This window comes from Chenopodium album, chromosome 6 (genome assembly GCF_948465745.1).
Source record: "Chenopodium album chromosome 6, dcCheAlbu1.1, whole genome shotgun sequence".
Lineage (NCBI taxonomy): Eukaryota > Viridiplantae > Streptophyta > Magnoliopsida > Caryophyllales > Amaranthaceae > Chenopodium > Chenopodium album.
Window position 1 is genome coordinate 55,444,581 of NC_137839.1, and position 22,883 is coordinate 55,467,463.

The 22,883-nt window shown below is 39.8% G+C and overlaps 1 non-coding gene across 1 annotated transcript; it reads left to right on the plus strand.

Annotated features, from left to right (window-relative positions):
• Positions 1 to 10,955: 10,955 nt before the first annotated feature.
• Positions 10,956 to 11,062, plus strand: LOC145637381 (small nucleolar RNA R71). Its single transcript, XR_014114172.1, has one exon. It is a non-coding gene; the product is annotated as a small nucleolar RNA R71 (small nucleolar RNA).
• The last annotated feature ends 11,821 nt before the right edge of the window (positions 11,063 to 22,883 follow it).

The following is a 22,883-nucleotide window of genomic DNA, read 5'->3' on the forward strand; positions in this document are numbered from 1 at the left end:
AAGTCTCCTTTGATCTGTCAATACTCATTAAACCTGTGGATGAACCTTTACCAGAGGTTATTTTTATTTCAAGGTGTGAAGAAGTTAATGGAATTTGGGATAGCGACGATGAGAAGTCTATCTCAAAGATATTGTTTGTTCATCTCTTGGCGCTATCAACCTAAAAGATAGCGAAGAAGTTTAGGGGGACCTTGAATTCAAGGTTCTCACTAGAAGTGGAAGGTTACAACAACCCACTCCACCAACACCTCCACCGCAAGCACAAGCAATAGTTGATCCCATCAACCCTGTGAACAACGATGTGATCAAACAATTGCAAAAGACCAAGGTGGAAATGAATGTTTGGAAGCCGTTGGCTACGTCTCATGAGCATCGGAAGGCTATGATGAATGCTCTTGTGAAGATAGGTGTTGATAATGATATAACTCCTCAAAGACTAGTCAGCTTTCTCACTACTGAATTGCCAAGTCCTAGTAACTTAATTTCCTTCTCTGATAAGGATTTACCCCCGTAAGGGGATCAACATAACAAAGCCATACACCTTACTGTGGTGTGTAGGCAGATGAATGTTCCCATGAGCCTAGTTGATAATGGCTCAGCAATCAATGTATGCCCGTTGCGCACTGCAAAGAAGTTGGGCATAAAAGATGAAGAATTAATTCCCTCTACTCAGGGGATCCGAGCTTATGATAATACTCGTCGTCAAGCCGTGGGTACTATCATGTTGAATATCACTACTGGAGCCATTGAACGTCGCACCAAGTTTCAGGTGGTGGACATCAAGGCTTCTTTCAATCTATTGTTAGGTCGCCCTTGGCTTCATGAGTTGAAGGCGATCCTATCATCACTGCACCTGAAAGTTAAAGCTATAGTTGGAGGAGTTCCAATAACAATTGATGCCTCTCCCATGCGTATTCAAGTCATTGATACCCCCATTGGTCAAGTCGAGCATGATGAGGAAGATGAGAATCTTTGGGGGTTTTCTCTAGAAGATGTTCTTATGATCGAGGAAGATGAGAAGTGTCACCTTGAGTTTGACCCTTATTCAAAAGACAACATTAATGCGATAATGAAGAAGCAAGGGCATTTCCCTGGGATGACCCTTGGCATAAAAAAGAAGATAGCTGAACTTTGGGGCCATCCAGGTTCGTTAAAGAAGGACACCTTTGGCCTAGGATTCATACCAACAAAAGAAGATATGAAACAAGTTGTGATCAAGATGGTTGCTCGGAACGCAGCTCGAAAAGAGAACAAGGAAATGGTATAAATCCTTATCCCCTCACGCTCAATGGTCAATTTCCTGAACCTCTCATCTACAAAGGGAAACGCGAACCAGGTTTTTAGGTGTTCATGGATTGTGACTTCATTGACGAAGGTAATGTCTCCTCAACAGTCGAAGAACCAACTAGCCCAGGGTCCGATGATATGAGTATTAATCTTCTGTTCGGGTTGGAAAAGAATGAACCTAGGCACACCAACAATGACGACTCTGCGCTCATTCAAGCGGTCGTGTCAAGCAAAGATTTTGATCCCTCGGAGTTAATTGCCCCAGCTGATGGTGTTCCGAAAGGATGGAGCAAGACAGTGAAGGTTACCATGCCGAATGGAGAAAAGCTTGAAGTAACCATTGGCGAAGGCCCCATGTCTGATGAACCTGAATCGTCTAGGTCCGAGTGCGAGTTAGAGTCCGTTAATGAACCCTTAGGATCTAAGGCCGACCCCCTTTCTGCTATCGAGTCTTTTTCTGTAGTTCCCCCTAGTGTTAAGCCTCTTATTGAGTCTCCCCTTTCTATTCCAAATAATTCTGGCGAGATCGCAGCTGACCTTGCCCTCCTTGATGTAATGACCAACGATTTTAATGAAATGAGTACCTTTGCTTACGATGTGTGTCATTCCCCCAACCCTGATCAATATTGCTTTGCTAATGATAAAAATGACAAAGAAATAATAAAAGCAATGGAAGAACATGATAATAAAACGACAATTATTGAAGATACAGAAACAATCAATATTTCCAATGATACGACTACCAAAGAAGTAAAAATTGGATTAACACTAAGTCAAGATGAACGCAAAGAGTTAATTAACTTACTTAGCAAATTTGTTGATGTATTTGCTTGGTCTTACCAAGACATGCCAGGTATTGACAGGGATATTGCTCAACATAAGATACCACTCATTCCAGGTATGAAGCCTGTCAAGCAAAAGTTGCGTCGTATGAAGCCGGATGTGGCTCTCAAGATCAAAGAAGAAATCAGAAAGCAACTAGCTGCAGGTTTCATCAAAGTGTCCAAGTATCCAGAATAGATAGCTAATGCGGTTCCTGTCCAAAAGAAAGATGGAAGGGTCAGAATGTTTGTTGATTACAGGGATCTCAACAAGGCAAGTCCCAAAGACGGGTTCCCTCTACCTCACATTGACATTCTGGTCGACAACACAACAAACCATGCACTTCTCTCCTTCAAGGACAGTTACGCTGGATATAACCAAGTACTTATGGCCGAGGAAGCCATGGAGAAAACCACATTCATTACACAATGGGGAACATATTGCTATACGGTAATGCCATTCGGGTTGAAAAACGCGGGTGCCACCTACCAAAGAGCAGCCACAGCATTGTTACATGATATGATGCACAAAGAGGTGGAAGTTTATGTTGATGATATGATCGTCAAATAAAAAGATTGCCCAGGCCACATCATTGCACTTTGCAAGTTCTTTGAAAGACTCCGCAAGTACAACATGAGATTAAATCTAGCAAATTGTGCATTCGGAGTTACATCAGGCAAATTGCTTGGCTATGTGATCAGTTCTCGAGGGATTGAAATAGATCCCGCAAAAGTCAAAGCAATAATGGCCATGCCACCACCCAAGTCTGAGAAGGAGATTCGAGGATTTATTGGAAGAGTGCAATACATAAGTAGTTTCATATCCAAACTCACGGCGATATGCGAACCTATATTCAAAAAGCTCAAGAAGAACGTTCCAGTCACATGGGATGACGATTGCTAAAAAGCTTTCGACAAGATCAAAGAGTACCTGTCAAACCCACCTGTGCTAGCACCAGCAATGCCTGACTTTCCTCTTCGACTCTACCTTACGGTCACAAGAGAAACGATGGGGGCAATGCTAGCACAAGAGATCGAAAGCAAGGAGAATGCAATCTACTATTTGAGCAAGAAGCTTCAAGGATATGAGACACGATACACATTACTTGAGAAGTTGTGTCTCTCTCTTGTGTGGGTCGCACAGAAATTAAGGCATTACAAGCTTACTCATACAGTACATGTCGTGTCCAAGATGGATCCTCTCAAATACTTGTTCGAAAAAGCAACACTCAATGGTAGGTTTTCAAGATGGATAGTCAACCTTGCTCAGTTTGATTTAAAATTCGTGCCACAAAAGGCCATCAAAGGTTCTGCGGTTTCCGACTTCTTAGCGGACTTTCCACTTGAAGAAGTTGAGAAAGAAGAAGATGAGTATGATTTCCCTGACGAAGATCTACTTATGACTGAAGACGATAGATGGACGCTCTATTTTGATGGAGCTTCAAAACAAAGGGGGTGTGGTGTAGGGGTCTTGCTCGTATTACCCAGTGAAGAGCACATCCCAATTTCCATGAAACTCGACTTTGATGTCACTAACAATGCCACAGAGTATGAAGCATGCATTTTGGGAATAGAAACAGCGGTGGCCTTGGGAATTAAGAAGCTTAGAATTTATGGTGATTCATCACTAATCATTAACCAGATCTCCAAGAGATGGAAGGTGAGAAGTGAAAGTCTCGCTACGTATCAAGCTCATCTGGAAACTCTCACGGAGCAACTAGATGAAGTGGAATACACATACTTTCCTAGAGAAGAAAATCAATTTGCTGACGCACTGGCAAAGCTAGCATCAATGGTGCGCATTCCGACAGACACGATCAGGATGCCACTAACTATAGAGCGAAGATATGAGCCAACCTATGTTCATGCACTTGATGATGAACAAGAATCACAAGAAGAAGATGAAGAACCATGGTATATGGATATCCTTAACTACGTGACCAAGGGTGAATACCCTCCTAACACTGATAAAAGGGCACGCCGTGCTTTGAGGCTCCTGGCCTCACAGTATGTGCTCATCAGGGGAGAACTCCACAAAAGGACTGCGCTAGGGAGAAATCTCTTGTGCATAGCTGGGAAAGAAGCACATAATACCATGGAGAACCTTCATGCCGGAATATGTGGAACGCATATGAATGCTAAGATGTTAGTCCAAAAGATTCAACGACAATGATATTATTGGACTACTATGGAGAGAGATTGTCACGATTACGCCAAGAAATGTATGAAGTGTCAAGTCTACGCAAATTTGTAGCACGTTCCACCTTTGCTTCTCTACACATACACTTCCCCATGGCCTTTCTCTACTTGGGGTATTGACATCATCGGCAAAATAACACCACCAGGACAAGGAGGACATTAATTCATCCTCGTAGCGATCGACTATTTCACTAAGTGGGTCGAAGCTGCCTCATATGCTAAGTTAACAGTGAAGCATGTAGCTCAATTCATTGAGAAAAATATCAGATGCCGCTATGGGGTACCTCATGAAATGATCAGTGACAATGGGACACACTTCCAAGCCGAGTGCATAGAATTATTAAAGAAATATCATATCAAGCATCACAGATCATCACCCTTAGACCACAAAAAAACGGTGCAGTCGAATCGGCTAACAAAAATGTGAAAACTATCATCGAAAAGATGACGGAAAATTATAAGGATTGGCCGAGCAAGCAACATTTCGCCCTTTGGGGGTATCGAACTTATGTTCGTACATCAACGGGGGCTACCCCCTTCTCTTTGGTCTATGGAGTTGAAGCCGTACAACCAATAGAGCTCGAAATCCCCTCTCTACGAATTGCATTGGAAAGCCAATAAGATGAAGTCGACTAGATTAGAGCAAGATATGATGAACTAGTCTTACTTGACGAAAAACGCTTGGCAGCTTTGCATCATGTCCAAACCTACCAACAGCGTATGGCATGACATTTCAATAAAAAAGTCAAGACTAGGAATATCAAGGAAGGAGATTTGTTGCTTAAAGCACTTCGCAAAAACGTGCTTGACCCAAGAGGAAAATTTAGACCAAACTGGTCAGGTCCATATATTGTCAAATCCATTTTGTCTGGCGGAGCAGCACAATTAGTAGACATGGATGGCAACGGGTTCCACAACTTAACCAATTTGGATCAACTCAAGAAGTTTTATGCCTAGTTGCGTGGGTTCATGAACCAATAGAGCTACGTTTGGCCTGATTCCTTTTCAAGGATACGTAGGCAACCCTTCAAGGAGGCCCGGCCACTTTAAAAACAAAAATCCTTTCTTCGTCGACTAAAAATGGCACACGAGATAGAAAAACGCAATAAAATTGCAAAGGAATATTTACCGCGCCACGACGGAACCCACCGTGACACGATAGAAGCCACCGTGACACGGCAGAACCCACCGTGACACGGCAGTGGCTACCGCGCCACGGCAGCCTTGTTCTTCGATTTTTGATGCTGCGACACTTAAATTGCAACCGCGACATACCATATTCCACCGTTACACACTATGGTCTACCGTGACACGGTGGATTTTTCAGTCATGAATTGCAGCTGACAATTACCGCGCAACGGAAGTTACCACCGTGACACGGTAGATATCTTCATGACACGGCAATGCAGATTTTGTAAATTTTGTTATTTTTGTTGCGTTTTTTAATAATTTATTCGACAATTATTATTATTCTTCCAATGCGTCCGACTTCTTAACTCGGATAAAAAAAAAAAAAAAAAAAGTCATTGTAATTTTTTAATTAAGGCAAAAATAAATATGCTATTATTATTGAAATAAATGTGACTACAATTATTGGCATCATACGCCTTATTTAAAAATAAAACTTAAAATCATAAATAGCCCGAACCGTCACACCTCTTGTCGAACTCTCACCCCTTTCATCCCTCTTATAGTTCTTAGGTTGCTTTTCCCTGTAAACCATCTTTTCTTTACCCTTTCCCTTCACATATGTCTTATTCTTAGGCATTATAGGAGTTTTAAACTCAATTCCTTGTGTTCTCGGACCAAGACTATCTTTAGGGGGCGCCTTCTTACTTCCCAGTCGTTCCTTCATATCAAACCTACGTGATCTAAACCTCTCCCTCCTACTCCGAGGATTCAACCATGTCTTGTATACATTAGATAAGGGGGGAGGAGCTTGATCACTCGCAGAAACGGTCCACATAGGCCTTGCAATCCAATAGACCTCATACTTGTGAACATTACTTTCATGCAATGATACTTCACGGGGACTATCATTATAGCGTGGAATTACTTGTTCAAGTCCATATTGTCGCATCACTCGGGAAGGGCAATAAAAAAGTCAACTTTGATATACTAGGAACACGAAAATACGGTGTATCATGCGTCCCAACCATTCTAGTAAGTCTCCACCAAGGCGCCACCCATCGAATGGAAAATTCTCTCTTTGCGAAGAACACCTTCTAATCATCATACGACATGTTTGTAGAGTAATTTTTCTTCCTTCGGACTAGATCATTGGGACCATATTTTTCAATATCGTCGGGGGCTTCAAAAAGTTCTAAACGCTCCATCAACCAAATCTGCAAAAAAAAAAAAAAAAAAAAAAAAAAAAAAAAGGCTGATTTCCACCGTGACACGGCAGACTGCACCGTGTCACGGGAGAGCTTTACCGTGAAACGGGGCCTGCCAGATGTCACGGGGGTCAACCAGAGGCCGTCTTTACCTGCAACAGTATTAGAGAGCCCTTCCTGATGGCTTTCAAGTCATATTTTGCTTCGTCGAGGCTGCGCAAAGTTTCTCCAAGGCAAGTAGGCATAGGAGATCTTCTAGATTCAACATGTTCAAGCACAGACGCTAAACAAGCATGTCCTACCCTACCGTTTGGAAATAAAAGCTTGCTAAACATGCAAAAAATATAAGCCCTTCTACGGTATACATGATATGACTCAGAGACAGGGCGATTAAAATATAAATTTGCAAGCTTGTCTAGATCTACTTCATTACCGCACATAATCCTATTCAAATCAAGATCTGTCAGATTCAGATGACGTTCAAAATCCTGGTAATAGTATTCGCGCAGAGTAGGCATGGCAACAAGATTCCTAGCAGGAAAGCAAAAGATGGCACCGAATTTCTCTAGCAGAGGGCAGAGTTCATCATAATCAAACTTAAAGCAATGAGTTTCTGGACTCCAGTAATCTAAGGCTGCTCTCAGAAAATCATGTTCAATCGCGACATGCCTCAGGGCTAATAAACCTCTCACATAAAACAACTCCAATTCTCTTTTGTCAGCATTAGTCAGAGAATATGACCTTTTGCTCGTCCTCGAGCAAATTAACATGAAACACGGGAGAAGGAGAATGATTTATTCAAGCAAAACTAAGACACTAAAGGAGACAAGAATGTACACTAACTCACTTTCGTAGGAATCACGGTCACTTTTAGCAACTAATGACAAGCCCTTTAAACCCCTAGATCGCCCTAGAGGACGAGTGTGCTCTCGTGAGGGTGTCCTAAGAGTTTAACCCACAACTCTAAACAAAACCAAGGCAAAACAAAAAGAAAAAGAAAAGCAAAAACAAAAAGCAAGCACAACCACGACCAACATGACATGACAAGGCTTAAGAAAACCAAACAAGCTTTTAGATAGAAAATGCTCCATTCGGACTCAAAACATAGAGACATGCACCAAAGAATGCTCACCTTTCTTAATTAAATGAGGGAATAAACGTTCCAAGATGCTCATGGTTGAAAAAGACAAACCTAAGCTAAGCATAGAGAACTAATGATTTCACTCTCCGCCCTAGCCCCATCCAAGACGGTCCACGCTCTCTCCACTAGCTTCAAATCATCCCTTAGTTAGCTCCTCATGATTCCTCGAGGGAATCGGAAAAAGAATTTTTTATGTGGAATCATAAGGTCATCCCGACATCTCAACTATGCATACTCTCTCCATAGGGTTGAAATCTATCTCCCTCCACCGGTCATTGACCTCACCCCTCTAAAGTCAAAGGGTCTTTACTAGGGTTGTAACGTAAGGCTAAGGGTCAAGGCGGGGCAACAATTTGAAAATTTTGGTGATATTTCCTAAGTGAAACAAAAGGGTGATCAAACCTCAAAAACAAACTCAAGAAATCACCAAACATCAAACAAAAAAAAAAAAAAAAAAAAAAAAAAAAAAAAAAAAAAACAATAATGGCATCTCCCCCAAGCTTATTCGACACCCACACTCAATAAAAACAAAAACGACGTAACGCTCCCCCCCAAGCTTGAACAAAGCATTGTCCTCAATGCTAAAGCTAGGGAAGAAAACGAAACCAAACTAGTTTTTTTTTTTTTTTTTTTTTTTTTTGTCCTTGCCTTTTTTTTTAAAAACTTTGGACGGCTTTTTCTTAACATTTTCTTTGTTACAAACAATATATACAATTTACTTTCTTGCTTGGTGCAAAGAGCATAATACTTTCTCATTTTATTACAACACAAAACAAACTCTTGAACCGAAATGCTTTACAAACTAAGGGATAGGGAAACGAAAGGTCATAAGGCTTGTAATGTGGCTCATAATCAAGAAAGGGAATAGGCTCAAAGGGTTGGCAAGAGGAGCAAATGCAAAATAAGAACAAAATAAGTAACAAAACAAAAAGAAGATAAAGAAAAAAAAGAAAAATGGTGCCCTTTTCCTCCCCTAGAGTTGCTTGGTCACGATCTTGGGAGCTAGAGAACAACACAAGGATTAAGTTATGCATAGTTAAGGATCCTAAATGCCGCTCACAAGAATGATGAAGGCTAGAACAAATGACGCTCACACGGGATAAGAAATAAGCAAATACCAACCAAGGGAATCCTATTCACCATAGAGAGCAACACCATTTTACCACTTTCCCGTAAACTAGGGGTTCAAACGTCCTCAAGAGTTCTAAATCGGGCTACCTTAGCTTACAATGTGTCTAATTCAACCTTAAGCACTCTCAAACCGTGTAAACCCTCATCAACTAGGAAGATAAGCATTCAAAGACACATCATCATGAAAGGCACACAAATCCAAATGAATGAGCAATTCCAAATCAAAATAATTTCAACTCGTCATAGCCATGTTTGTCAGATAAAAAGGGAAAAACAACACAAAAACAAGAGGAAGAAATAAAAAGGTTCACAAATGAGGCATGTAATTCAAGTAAATCCCAATCGTCATACAAATGACCGTTGATAACAACATCAACGATCCCAGGTTCCTTAGAACCAATGCAAACAACCTCGAACCATTCAACTTCTTCCTAAACTAACCTTAAACTAAGCACTCAAAGAAAAATTAAAAGAGTGAAAACAAGAAAGGTCTCACCGAGAGGTTGGCTTAAAAGAATAATGGAGCATAAAATCGAGTTCACCAAATGTCACTCCGCTCCAAGCTTCCAAAATGCAACCTACAAGGCAAGACAAGACATAAAAGAAAACATTAAAAGAAAACAAAGAAAGAAAACAAAAAAGAAAAAGAAAGGGGGGGGGGGGAAAGGGTAGAAATCCTCCGGGTTGCCTCCCGGGAAGCGCTTGTTTATGGTCTCTAGCTTGACCCTTCACCTCCTTCAAGGTGGAATAAAGAACATCACCCTCATCAACTTGAGTAGTGAATCATAGATGCCCCCAAGCTTGAGAACTAGCACTCCTTGAGGTCTCAAATCACCACAAGGGAAAGGAGGGAATGAATCAAGAGCCAATGGTGGCTCATCTTTTATTTTTCTCTTCTTCTTGTCGTTTCTTCTAAAAGGGCGATGAAGCTTGGAATCCTCGATATTAGGAAGGGAAACCTCACCTTCCTCAAGAGAGCCTTCAAACCAAGTAGGAACTTCAAGAAAGTTATCATACCTCATTGTCACCTTACCATCACATGGAGGTAAGCTCTCATTATCCATCACACCATCGACCACATCAACTCTACATATGCTCACCGCCATAGGGCTCTTCAAAACAACATTCTCAACTAGCCTACAAGGGAAGGGAACCGGGCCTTCAAACTTGTTTGGCTCACTAAAATCTAATGGCTCCTCATTTTGTTCTTGAACCTTCTTCTCAACCACATCCTCCACAACCTTGTCTTCCTTACTTTCATCCTCCTTGCAAGTTTCGAGATGATAAGCATATGAAGGGTTAGTAGATGATTGTAAGGGGAGTTTTGCGGTTAAATGGAGAGAAGAAATGTTGGCTAGTTGGGAGTCAACAACTTCATTGTGAGATTTGATCTCTTGGAATTGTTGAGTGAGAATTTGACGTTGTTGAAGAATTTGGGTTTGTGTGTGGTCGAGTGGGGATTGTTCTTCATACGCTTGAGGATTTTGGTCATGATGTTGACCTTGAAAGTTCCCCATTTGGATGGAAGGGTAAGAAAAATTTTCGGTTAGAGGATTGAAAAGAGGTTCATCTTGGAGGTAGGAGTTTTCTTGTTTTGGAGGTTGTTGAAGTTGTTGAGAATGAGCTTGGGTTACAAACTCTCCTTCCCTCAAAGTCAAAGCCTCACCTTGCTTGGGATTGAACTCTCTACAATACGATGCATCATGATCCGTCCCACCACAACAAGCACATGAGAAATCAATGATTTGTGACAGTTTTGAACCCAAACCAACACTTGAGTTCAACTTGGAAAGACCTTCATTCAAGAGTTCAACTATGTGCTTAAGTTGACTGACTTTCTCCAACTCATAAAGATCACCTTGCTTTCCTTGGGACCTTCTTTGACCTCCCCAAGAATAGCTAGTAGCCACCTCTTCAATTATAGCTTCAACTTGGCTTTGAGGGATCTTAATCAATTGGCCACCGGCACCCGCATCTAGATTGGTTCTTGAAATTGGCTCTAAGCCATCATAAAAGAATCTCATGAGCAAATTATGGTTGAATCCATGGTTAGGACATGCTCTAATCATATCCTTAAACCTTTCCCATGCTTCCCCAAGAGTTTCATCCGGTTCTTGCTCAAAAGAAGCTATCTTCCTCCTCATTTTTGCGGTTTGCTCATCGGAAATGAACCTCTTGAGAAAGGCCTTCGCAACATCTTTCCATGTGGTGAGAGAGTTGGGCTTCAAAAGCTTGAGCCATTTCTTTGCTCTTCCGGTGAGAGATTGCCGAAAGAGATGCATACGAATGTAATCTTGGCTCACTTCATTTGTTTGCATCATTGCACACAACTCAAGGAATCGGTCCAAATGCTCAATGGGGTCTTCACTTGCACTTCCGGAAAATTGCTCGACTTGTACCATCCTAGCATATTGTGGATGGATTGTGAAATTAGACTCTGTGGTTGGGAGAAGTATACCACTCGTGAGCTCATAGACTTCCGGATTTCCAAACTCCCTAAAAAGAAGGTCATCCTCTTGTCTTGCCATATCTCTCTTTGAATACAACAAAGCTAAGCACACGATTAGCAATGACAAGTAGGATTAAAAAAAAGGCAAAATAATAAAAAGAAAGCAAATAAAATGACTCTAACAATAGCAAAAACAAATGCTAAACAAGCCGCTTCCCCGGCAACGGCGCCAAAATTTTATCGGGATTAATAGGTCGTTGGTTCTACTAACCCTAATCAAATTAACAATTTATAATGCCTAAACTTACACTAAACTAGTTAGTGGCAAGTAAAGGGTCGAACCACTAAGGAAGCTCACTCGTCCAACATCAATATCACTAATGCAAGAGTCAAAAGGGGAAATGTTTTTGTTGATATATTGGATAAAAAGCACTAAAACTACGAATAAGCAAAGATAAAGACGAATAAAATCAAGAAAGAACAACGCTAGGGATACGGGGGTGTCAAACATGATTAGAAAAAAGGGGAATAATCATAGTTATCATGAAGAACATGCCAAAGAACACAAGATCCTACCTAAACAATTCATTCTCATGCAATAGTCTAGGCAAATCAATGAAAGAGGTCTATGCTAATAAGGATCATTCTCATGCATCCCATTAGGCACAAGCTAACCAAGGAATAAAGGGGCACAATACATGGAACTCCATTTTTAACAACTCATTCTCATGCAATCATTAAAATAGAGGTGATCTAAATCTAGTTCAAATCATTTTCATGCATTTAAACTAGAAGGCAATCAAATAAAGTGCTACAATAGTCTAAAGTCAATAAAAATCATATCTTTCATCAATTTAAGGCATGTAATCAATCCACTATCATCATTCATCCAACATTCAACACATATTTTCCACCCCCTTCCCCTAGCTAAAAGATTAGCCTAGAGAAAGGAGATTAAACATAATAGCAAAACCAAAAATATATTCAAGAAACACAAAACAAAACATGATTAAAAACAATGAAAACAATAATAACTAGATGAACTAAAAAGACTAACAAAAATAAGCAACAATAAAGCAAATAAATAAAGCTAAAGGAAAGGATTAGAGATTACTAGAGAGAGGATTAATGAAAGATGAAAACTTGAAGGAATTGCTTGATTGGAAATTAAACTTGACCAAAATTGATTACTTGGAAGAAAATTGAGCAATAATCTACTTTTTTCTCTCTAAAAACTATCTAATCTAACCCTAAGAGAGAGAAGCTCTCCTAAACTAACTAAGAAAATAGCATAATGGCCTCCCCTCTAATTACCCCCCCCAAAGGAGTATTTATAATACAAGGCTAAATAAAATAAAGTAAAAGAGAAAACTAAAAAGAAATAAAAACTAAACTAAAATAATTAAAATAACTAAACTTAAAAACCAAAAATAAAACTAAACTAAAAATAAAATAAAATAAAAGAAAATGAAAAGAAAAAAGGAAAACAAAAACAAAACCCAACAAATCCCTAAAACAGTAAAACAAATCAGCTTCCATTTCTTTCTCTTTCGATCTTGGCTGCTCTGATTTGCATCACCTGCATCACCATCACGCATCATCAATTATCACTCAATCACCACCGTCAATCCTCATCGTCATCAATCAAGCATCAATCGAAGCCGTTCAATTCTCATTAAAAATCACGTGAAGAGCTCGTGATTGACCCACGAATGCGCGCCCGCGAAGACACAGCGCAGAGGTCGCGCATAGCTTCTGCCTCGACTCTGAATTTGGACTCCAATCGTGTGCGCTTTCTGACAGGGGTGCGCGGCCGCGGAGGTAAGTGTTGCTGCAATTGTTGCGGGTTGCTGCTGGTGTTTCTGTGAATTGGTGGTTGACGTTGTGGTGATTGGAGGTGTTGGGGTTTGCTTGGGTGAATTGGTTGCGGTGGCTGGAAATTGGTGTGATTGAAGGTGGCTGAAATTGAGTGGGTTGCGAAGGCTGGTGGTTGAAATTGGTGGCTGGTGCTGCGAATTGCAGATTGTTGTCGCTGCTATTCAGGTTTGTGTTTGGTGATAGGTGCAGCGCAACAGTGGTTGCGCGTGAGTGGTGGTGGGTGGTTGTAAGTTGCGATTGGTTGCGTTGTTGGTGTTATTGTGGGGTTGCGCGTTGGTGGAAGCAGGGGATTGTGGCTGGTGGTTTAATTGGAGATGGCTGATGGTGTTGGTGTTGTTGACGGTTGTTGGGTGGTGTTGTGAGGGCTGGTGGTGAAATGGGAATGGTGTGAGTGGGCAGCTTTGCTGTGAGGGCTGGTGGTGGATTGGGAGAGCAGGGAGCAGGGGAAGTGATGTTGTGTGTGTTGGAGCAGGGGAGATGGTGTGGTGGAGGTTAAGGGATGGTGTGGTGTAGGTTAAGAGGTGGGCAGCAGCTAGGTCGGTTAGGGGCATTGTGAAGTTTGCTCGAACCTTGGACCCCGAACACAAACTTGACTTTGAAACCCGGAGCGCCTACAACCAAAAACAACACGAGGGTGAAATAGAAAATAAAATAAAATAAATAAAATAAAGTAAAATAAAATAAGATAAATAAAATAAAATAAAATAAAATAAAATAAGATGCTAAAACTAAAGAAAAAATAAAATTAAATGAAATAAAATAAAATAAAATAAAATACGAAACTAAAATAAATAAGAAAACGAGATAAAAAGAGAAATTATTAAAAATATAAACTAACGACTTAAACTACAAACATTAAAAGAAAGAAAAATAAAAATAAAACACGAAAATAAACTAAAAACTATAGAAAATTACAAAAATACTCAAAATAAAGAATAAAAGACAAGAATAATAAAATAATAAGAATAAAGGATAAAAAGGGTGAAATTATTGGAAAATAACCTGATCACTCGCAAAACGGTCCACATAGGCCTTGCAATCCAATAGACCTCATACTTGTGAACATTACTTTCATGCAATGATACTTCACGGGGACTATCATTATAGCGTGGAATTACTTGTTCAAGTCCATATTGTCGCATCACTCGGGAAGGGCAATAAAAAGTCAACTTTGATATACTAGGAACACGAAAATACGGTGTATCATGCGTCCCAACCATTCTAGTAAGTCTCCACCAAGGCGCCACCCATCGAATGGAAAATTCTCTCTTTGCGAAGAACACCTTCTAATCATCATACGACATGTTTGTGGAGTAATTTTTCTTCCTTCGGACTAGATCATTGGGACCATATTTTTCAATATCGTCGGGGGCTTCAAAAAGTTCTAAACGCTCCATCAACCAAATCTGCAAAAAAAAAAAAAAAAAAAAAAAAAAAAAAAAAAAGGCTGATTTCCACCGTGACACGGCAGACTGCACCGTGTCACGGGAGAGCTTTACCGTGAAACGGGGCCTGCCAGATGTCACGGGGGTCAACCAGAGGCCGTCTTTACCTGCAACAGTATTAGAGAGCCCTTCCTGATGGCTTTCAAGTCATATTTTGCTTCGTCGAGGCTGCGCAAAGTTTCTCCAAGGCAAGTAGGCATAGGAGATCTTCTAGATTCAACATGTTCAAGCACAGACGCTAAACAAGCATGTCCTACCCTACCGTTTGGAAATAAAAGCTTGCTAAACATGCAAAAAATATAAGCCCTTCTACGGTATACATGATATGACTCAGAGACAGGGCGATTAAAATATAAATTTGCAAGCTTGTCTAGATCTACTTCATTACCGCACATAATCCTATTCAAATCAAGATCTGTCAGATTCAGATGACGTTCAAAATCCTGGTAATAGTATTCGCGCAGAGTAGGCATGGCAACAAGATTCCTAGCAGGAAAGCAAAAGATGGCACCGAATTCCTCTAGCAGAGGGCAGAGTTCATCATAATCAAACTTAAAGCAATGAGTTTCTGGACTCCAGTAATCTAAGGCTGCTCTCAGAAAATCATGTTCAATCGCGACATGCCTCAGGGCTAATAAACCTCTCACATAAAACAACTCCAATTCTCTTTTGTCAGCATTAGTCAGAGAATATGACCAATCACGCAATATGTTATCAAAATTCTGAGACATTATTATTGAAATATAAAATTCTAGTTATTTTGTGTTTCGTAATTATGCATATCATGAATTATGGGTTGTATTTTATAGGCGAAAAGGGTCAGGACATGGAAAAATTTATCTAGTTTCACGCGTACAAAACGCGGCTGCAGTATTTTATCACCGTGACACGGGAATTCCCACCGTGACACGGGAACTTCCACCGTGACACGAGAACTTCCACCGTGACACGGGAAACCATACCGTGGCACGGGAAATCCTACCGTGACGCAGTAAAAAAATACGTGTCACGGTGTTCACGCGCTTTCTATTTTTTATCCTTGACCTATTTCTTTCGGGTTTTTTTTGTTTCCCGAGTTTTATTCCCAATAAATTTCTCCCTTTTATTTTTATTTATATTTTTTTTGGGGGAAGTTTTTTTAAACTTGCTCCACTTTATTTTATTTTATTTGCTCCATTTTATTTATTTTATTTTTGTTTTTATTCGCTCCATTTTATTTTATATTATTTTTATTTTTGGGGAAGTTGTTAAACTTGTTCCATTTTTTTTTTTTTTTTTTTGGGAAGTTATTAAACTCGCTCCATTTTTATTCTGGGAAAGTTGTAAAATTAGCCTCTTTTTATATCTTTTTTCTTTTATTTTTTTTTCTTTTGGGAGAAGGTCGGTACCATCCACTTACGAAAAATAACGGTATTTTTTTTTTGCGTTGTTAATAAACACAAAGTCACACACAATCAATCTCAAGCACACACTAACATACACATTAATTAAATAAATAAAATCAATAGCATAGAGGGTGAATAAAATATACAAAGTGAGTCATAGTACATAGATAGTGTCAAGTGTCATCAGTTAAGATACATAATAAAAACCCTCGGTCAAAAATCTCTATAACTAGAAGACTGAGGATCAGTATCATCTCCAGCCTGTGTATCCTGAGTACACAGGGGCTGAGAACCAAAGAGTCCCTCCATCATCCGGGTACGAGGAGTAGTGTCCCTACTAGTCCCAGTAGCTCCAGTAGAAGACATGCTCAAGGCAGGGCCCGTCCAGCTGGTAAACAGCGTAGACTGACTCCAAGTAGTAGGAAGCGTCGGTGAAGGCATCGTCCTAAACACTGGAACTGAAAACAAGCCGGGCATTGGTGGAGGCATCGCCCCAGACAATGGAACTGAATATAAGCCCCGATCCACAGGAGTGATGACCGGACTGAACTCAGGTTGTGAAGGCTGTGAAAATGAATGATGCTGCCACTGACCCTGAAAGTGCTGGAATGGCTGGGAAGGTTGAGGCTGCTGCCACTAAGTCTCACGAGACGGCCAGGAAAGCGGAGGCTCCCGCTGAGACTGAGAATGCCGACAAACCTCTGGAGATCGTCTGCCCACGACTAGGCTCCCCCTCGTCCGAGTCTCTATGCCTCGAGCGCGATTTGGACCTCCGTCACTCATGAAAAACACGAAATCAAAGATGTCAATGATGCAAGATAGAACAACAGGTAAAAATGAAAAGGTGAACATACCTCAAGAACATCGCTAGAACCGCCTCGACAACTCGCGCCACGCCGAAGCTTGATGATGCAATACTTCAAAGCGTCAACCAGCTTCATGAATCCCATCATCTCAGGGTGAGTAGGCTGAGAACAAAGCAAAGGAAAATAAGTACCAAGAGGTATTAAAAAGGGTGAACAATATGTCAAAAGCTTACCGGCTCAAACACGTCAGGCAAAGACTCCTACGCCTGTCTGAAACCCTCTGGCGCGTCAGCAATTTGGTCCTCAGTAATACCGATAGGCCCCGGGTAACGGACATATTGAGGTGGCACCTCGATCCTCCCCACAGGGCGAACATTCGTCTCAAAATACGATCGAATAATCAGGTTATTCGACGGTTTAAACAAGGACTAGTGACAAAATTCTCAAAAGAAACCATACCTCGGGAAGACGGGGTGGATAAGCCAAAAGGGGAAGCATGTCCTGCGAATAATCACCCTCCATGCGCACGAGCCCCTGCCAAGGAAAAGTGAAGCGTTCTCCTCTGTTTATCAACTCCCTAAGCAAGCGTGAGTCCAACATCGACTCTGGTGGAGGCAAAGGCATCACAAAGCGATCATCACTGTGCTGGCGAACGACACGTTCTCCAAGATACCAAACAAAGCGACCAGTACCGACAAAAACGGTACGGCGCGTCGAAAGCTGCAAGGCCTCAGAAAGGTCAGTCATCCCAGCCCAAGGCCGATATTGGACATCAATAGCCACCTGAAAACCATAAAAAGTTGCAATGAAATGCTGAAAATGACGTCAAGATAAAGAATGGCAGGCTGCAAAATTAATTCTTACACCAACAGAAGAGGTGCCTCAACAGGGAAGTCATGGACCGCTCCACGACGCCGACGAGGGGCCAATCCCGGGAAATACTCATAGAACCATATATTTGAACATGTGTGTTATCAGAATACTCAACGGGAGTCGCCGGCTGTAACACCCTAGAAATTCCGTTTCTTTAAATACCCATTTTACTCTATATTTAAGACATTACCGCCACCGTGAGAACGACTAAGGCAACTATCAAAGATACACAGCGGAAGACTTAAAATTAAAAACCATTTAAACAAGTCAACTTAAAAGTCAACCAAACGAAAGTAATGTTTAAAACCAAACAAACAAAGTGAATTAAAATGAAACTACAACTTGGAACGCCCTTATTCAAAACCGTTCCAAAACCAAACCTTTGTGTTAGTCCACACAAAATAAAGCATAAAACACATCGTAAACTAATGGAAACTAGCATGATTCACTCTTCACTCATGCCCCGTCATGAATATGCTTCAATACCTGAAAAGTTTATCTCTACTTGTCCCCACTACTCTCCATTAAAAATGGGTCATCATAGGGCCAAGATAAAGACATGGCCAAACACACACAATCAGTAAAGATGAGTACATAAGCATAATTGAACACACTAACATGCTTTCACCTATCAACACACACTTACCTCATTGCACCTGTTTACAAGCACAAACAACAATCAACAAGACACATTAACTAGACACTAAATAATTCATTTAGCGTTAATTACTGACAAGGTAATAATCGCGTCGTTAGACGACTACACCTAGATCAAATACAATTTATAACACTCAACTAACCTAATACGAGTATATGGTAAGAAGAGGGGTCGAACCATAAGGAACAGATAAACACTACCTAATGCTAACAACAACTAAGCTAGTCCGGAATAAGGGAAGGTAAACTAAAGGTCTAAACAAACTAACACTAGAGATAAAACATTAAGGGAAATGGTCTAGGAATAGCAATCACTCAAGCATAAACAAAGGCATAGAAGTTGAATTAATTATGAACTAAACATGCTCGAATATCAAAGTAAGGTCCAATCTAACCGCCTTCCGGGGTTAATGGGCTTCTCCTAACATAGCCTCTATGCTTCCACATTAGAACCATATACTAGGAGGTACTGTCAAATAACAATCGATAATAATGAACCTTAACTAAGTCAACTTTCGTTCCTTGTTAGCAAAGATTCACCTTTAATCAACCAACAATGTGCACTTGCAAGAAGATTAAAGAATATCAAGCATATAAAGACTTTAATCACAAATAAATCAACTCTAAACCTAGAACATGCTCAAGATCCAACTACACCACAACCATCCCCTCAATGGGGAAATTACTCACTAATCATGATAATAACAAGATTAATCAACAAATAATCAAGAATCAACATGATCAACAAGCAATACCAACAACAAAAATAATAATCAAAATAAAGCAATAAAAATAAAGGAGACAGAGTTAGAGATTCTCATTGATTGAAGATGTAAATCCATAGAAAAGATGATCAATTTCTTCTTCAAAATCCAAGTTCAACAATGGTGAAACCCTCACTTTCTCTCTCTAAACTATCCTAACCCTAAGCTAAACCTAGAGAGAGAAGCTCTCCTAAAAACTAATTAGAGAGTAGAATAATAGATGGATGAAAGATAAGAGAGTATTAACCCCCAAAAAAAGGGTTTTTATAATACAAGGCTTAAAATAAAATAAAAGAAATAAAAAGAAAATAAAACTAATTAAAATAATTAAAATAACAAAACTAAAATTAAAAGGAAAAAAAGAACCAAAAATCCCCAAATTCCTCAAACCCCTCGAATTCATCAGACCGAAAATCCTCCTTCCCTCAAATAGCTTGGCTGCTCTGAATTATCATCTTCACCATTCACGCATGAGTCTTCAAGCCATCACCATCGATCACCTTCAATCGTTGCCATCCAAATTCAATAAAAACCCCCATTCACGAGCAAGGCACGTGAGAATTAAGGAATTCAAGGAGCGGCCGCGTAACCCAAATCGGAGCGTCCGCTCCGAGCTTCTGCCTCAAGTTGGAGAAATTGAACTAAATGGAGCGACCGCTTTGATATAGTTGAGCGACCGCTTTGATATAGTTGAGCGCCCGCTCTAGAGGGTATAGAATTTGGGGCTGAATTGCCGATGCTGGCTGCTCTGATTGGAGGTTGCTGTGATGGTGGTTCAGTGGTGGCTGCGGTGCTGTGAGTGTGGTGATGTGTGGTGGTTGCGAGTGTTTTGGTGGTGGGAGTGCGTGACTGGTGTTAATGGCGGTGAGATGCAGGTCGCAGGTGGCGCTGCTGTTGCGGTTGGTGGTGCTGTGAGGGTGGCAGAAGGTTAGTGAATTGGAGCAGGGGGTTTTTATTTGTGGTGTGCGTGAAAACAGGGGGTAGTGGTGGCTGTGATTGCTGGAGCTGGTGGTGCGTGGTGCGTGGCTACTGTAGTTGTTGGGGTTAGTAGATGCGTGGTGGAGCAGGGGAGAAGTAGAGGAGGTTGGTTTGTGGTACGTGGTAGGGCTGCTGTAATTGAAGGTGGTGAGATGGGGTCGCAGGTGGTTTTCGGTTTTGGAGGTTGAAGATGGTGGATGACGGTGGCCGGTGGTAATTGGTGGTTGATTGTGGGTTTGTGATTGGAGATGGTGGTGGCTGTTCGCAGGTGAGTTGGTGATTGTTACGGGGGTGATTGGTGGCTGCTGTGGTTGATTGTGGTGGTGGCTGTTACGGGGTATTGGTGAGGGGCTGATGTGGTGCAAGGAGGCAGCAGGCTGATTTTGGGCGGTAATTGAAAAGCCTTGACTTGGACCTTGAACTCGAGCCTACACACAAACAAACCCGAGGATAAAAGTGTGAAACTGAGACAAATAAAATAAAATTAATAAAAAGGAAATTAATAAAATAAAATAGAAAAAAGAGATGTAACACTAAACTAATAAAAATAAATAAAAGTAAAAATAGAAATAAGAGAAATAAAACTAAAACTAATAAAGACATAAAACTATACAAGTAAATAAAATAAACTTAAAACTAATTAAAACTATGAAAGTAACAAAGGAAAGGAACGAAATAAAATAAAACGAAAGCAAATAAAATACGAAAAAAAAACTAATTCTAATAAATAAAGAAAAAAAACTAAAACGCTCCAAAATTATCAAAATAAACTAGAAACTTTATTAAAGAGAAAACAAGAGAATAAAAGGAAAAATAAGGGAAAATAAACACGAAAATAACCTAAACACTGCCCCTAGGAGTGACATAAATGTCACTTATCAATTACGCATAGAACGGGTTTCTAACTCTACCTCCCCCAAATAAATTGAGGTTAACTGACACGGGAGTTAACCGTGCCAGCGACAAAACCACACATAGGTGGCGGAATTCCAGCGCATAATAATAATAAAAAGGAATGAAAAGCGTCCTGTACTCCGTTAGAAGTTATTATCAAATATAAAGTCACATAACTCCCCCCGTATGTTCATACTCAAGGTATATACGTTCCAAGAGTTTTGGTGCGTAATCTCTTTCACTTTACGTTATTTACATATTATTAGACTTTGTGATGATTCTCAAAGCATAACAATCCAATCATCAATAATTATTCAATCAACAAACATACCAGTTTAATTCTTGAATATTTAGTGACCACATAATATTTAGTGTTGAACCCTTTTTAATTCTACCTCAGTGTCAAATACACCTTAAACGCATAAAGCGCCAAAAATCCTATCCCTCGGTGTTAAAAATACCTTAAGTGCACAAAGGCACCAACATACAATTTATTCCTCGTGTACATAGACACTTATATAGCTCCTTCCTCATGCTTAAAGCATCAATAAAAATTATATGAACCATAATTAAATTCCTTTTCAATATTCAAAACATAATTAAACATGTAAATTAATTAATCATGCATTCTAACATGTCATAAATAAAAGTGTAGTCCATATAATCATGCCAAAATATAATTTTCCAATCAATAAACCATCACAAATAATTCATGCTTCACAATTCAATTACCAACACCAATAATTCACAATTCCATACATAAACCTTAGCATGATACTACTTGTAATTGATTGAAACCAAACCTAGCATGATTCTACATCATCAAAATATACTAAGTACGCGAACGTACCTTGAGTACAATCTTAAAATCGCCACGACTAATAGAAATTGCTTACTTCGAAGTCTCCTACACATTAGAATCATAATTGAGTATTAAAATCCACTCTAAACAAATTTCCAGCAATAAATACTATTTTAAAACCCCTCATAATTTAATTAATGTAAGCTGAAATTATATTTAAAACACCGTAATTAAGTCCCAATTAATGGGTAATTAAAATTCCTTCAAGATTCATAATATTAAGTGTTCTACATAAAATTCCAACACTTTATTTTAATTTAAACTTGTTGTAATTAAGCCTTAAAACACATGAAACAAGGATCTAAACCAATATACATCATATTCCTTCAATACTTCATAAATCAAGAACCTAGGGTTTTAAAAAATGGGGCTTTTTAATTAAAAACCAAATATGAAAATTAATCAACATAATTAATATAATCAAACATCAAAATCAAATCCCAAAACTCATAAATTACAATTAGATTAATGCATAGATTACTTTTAAACAAGAAAGATTAGATTTTTGTAAAAGTTTTTTTTTTTTTTCGGGAATCAAGGCTGCTGACAGCAGGCCGGCGCCACTACCGGCTGCTGCCATCACTGGTGGTCTCCGCTGTTGCCGATTGGGTGGCTGGTGGTCGGCGGCCCACCGGTGGTGCTGGCTGTCGGTGGTGGTGGTGGTCCGAAAATAAAGGGAAAGGGGGTAGAAGAAAGAAAAAGAAAGAAAAATAAGGAGAAAAGGGAGAGAAGTTTACCTTGGGTTTTCTCCACTCTAGGCAAAGTTGATTTGTCTCATAAGAGGGATATTTATACCCTTTCTCTACCAACCCTTTTTCCCTAAACTTTCCTCTTTTAATTTTTTCTAATCCCTTCCCAAATAAAACTTGTTAAAATTAAACTTTCTTAAAATAAAACCCCAACTTTTATAAATAAAGTAATTAAATAAACTTTCCTTTTATAAAAATATTTCCAACTTACATTGAATAAGTGGTTAC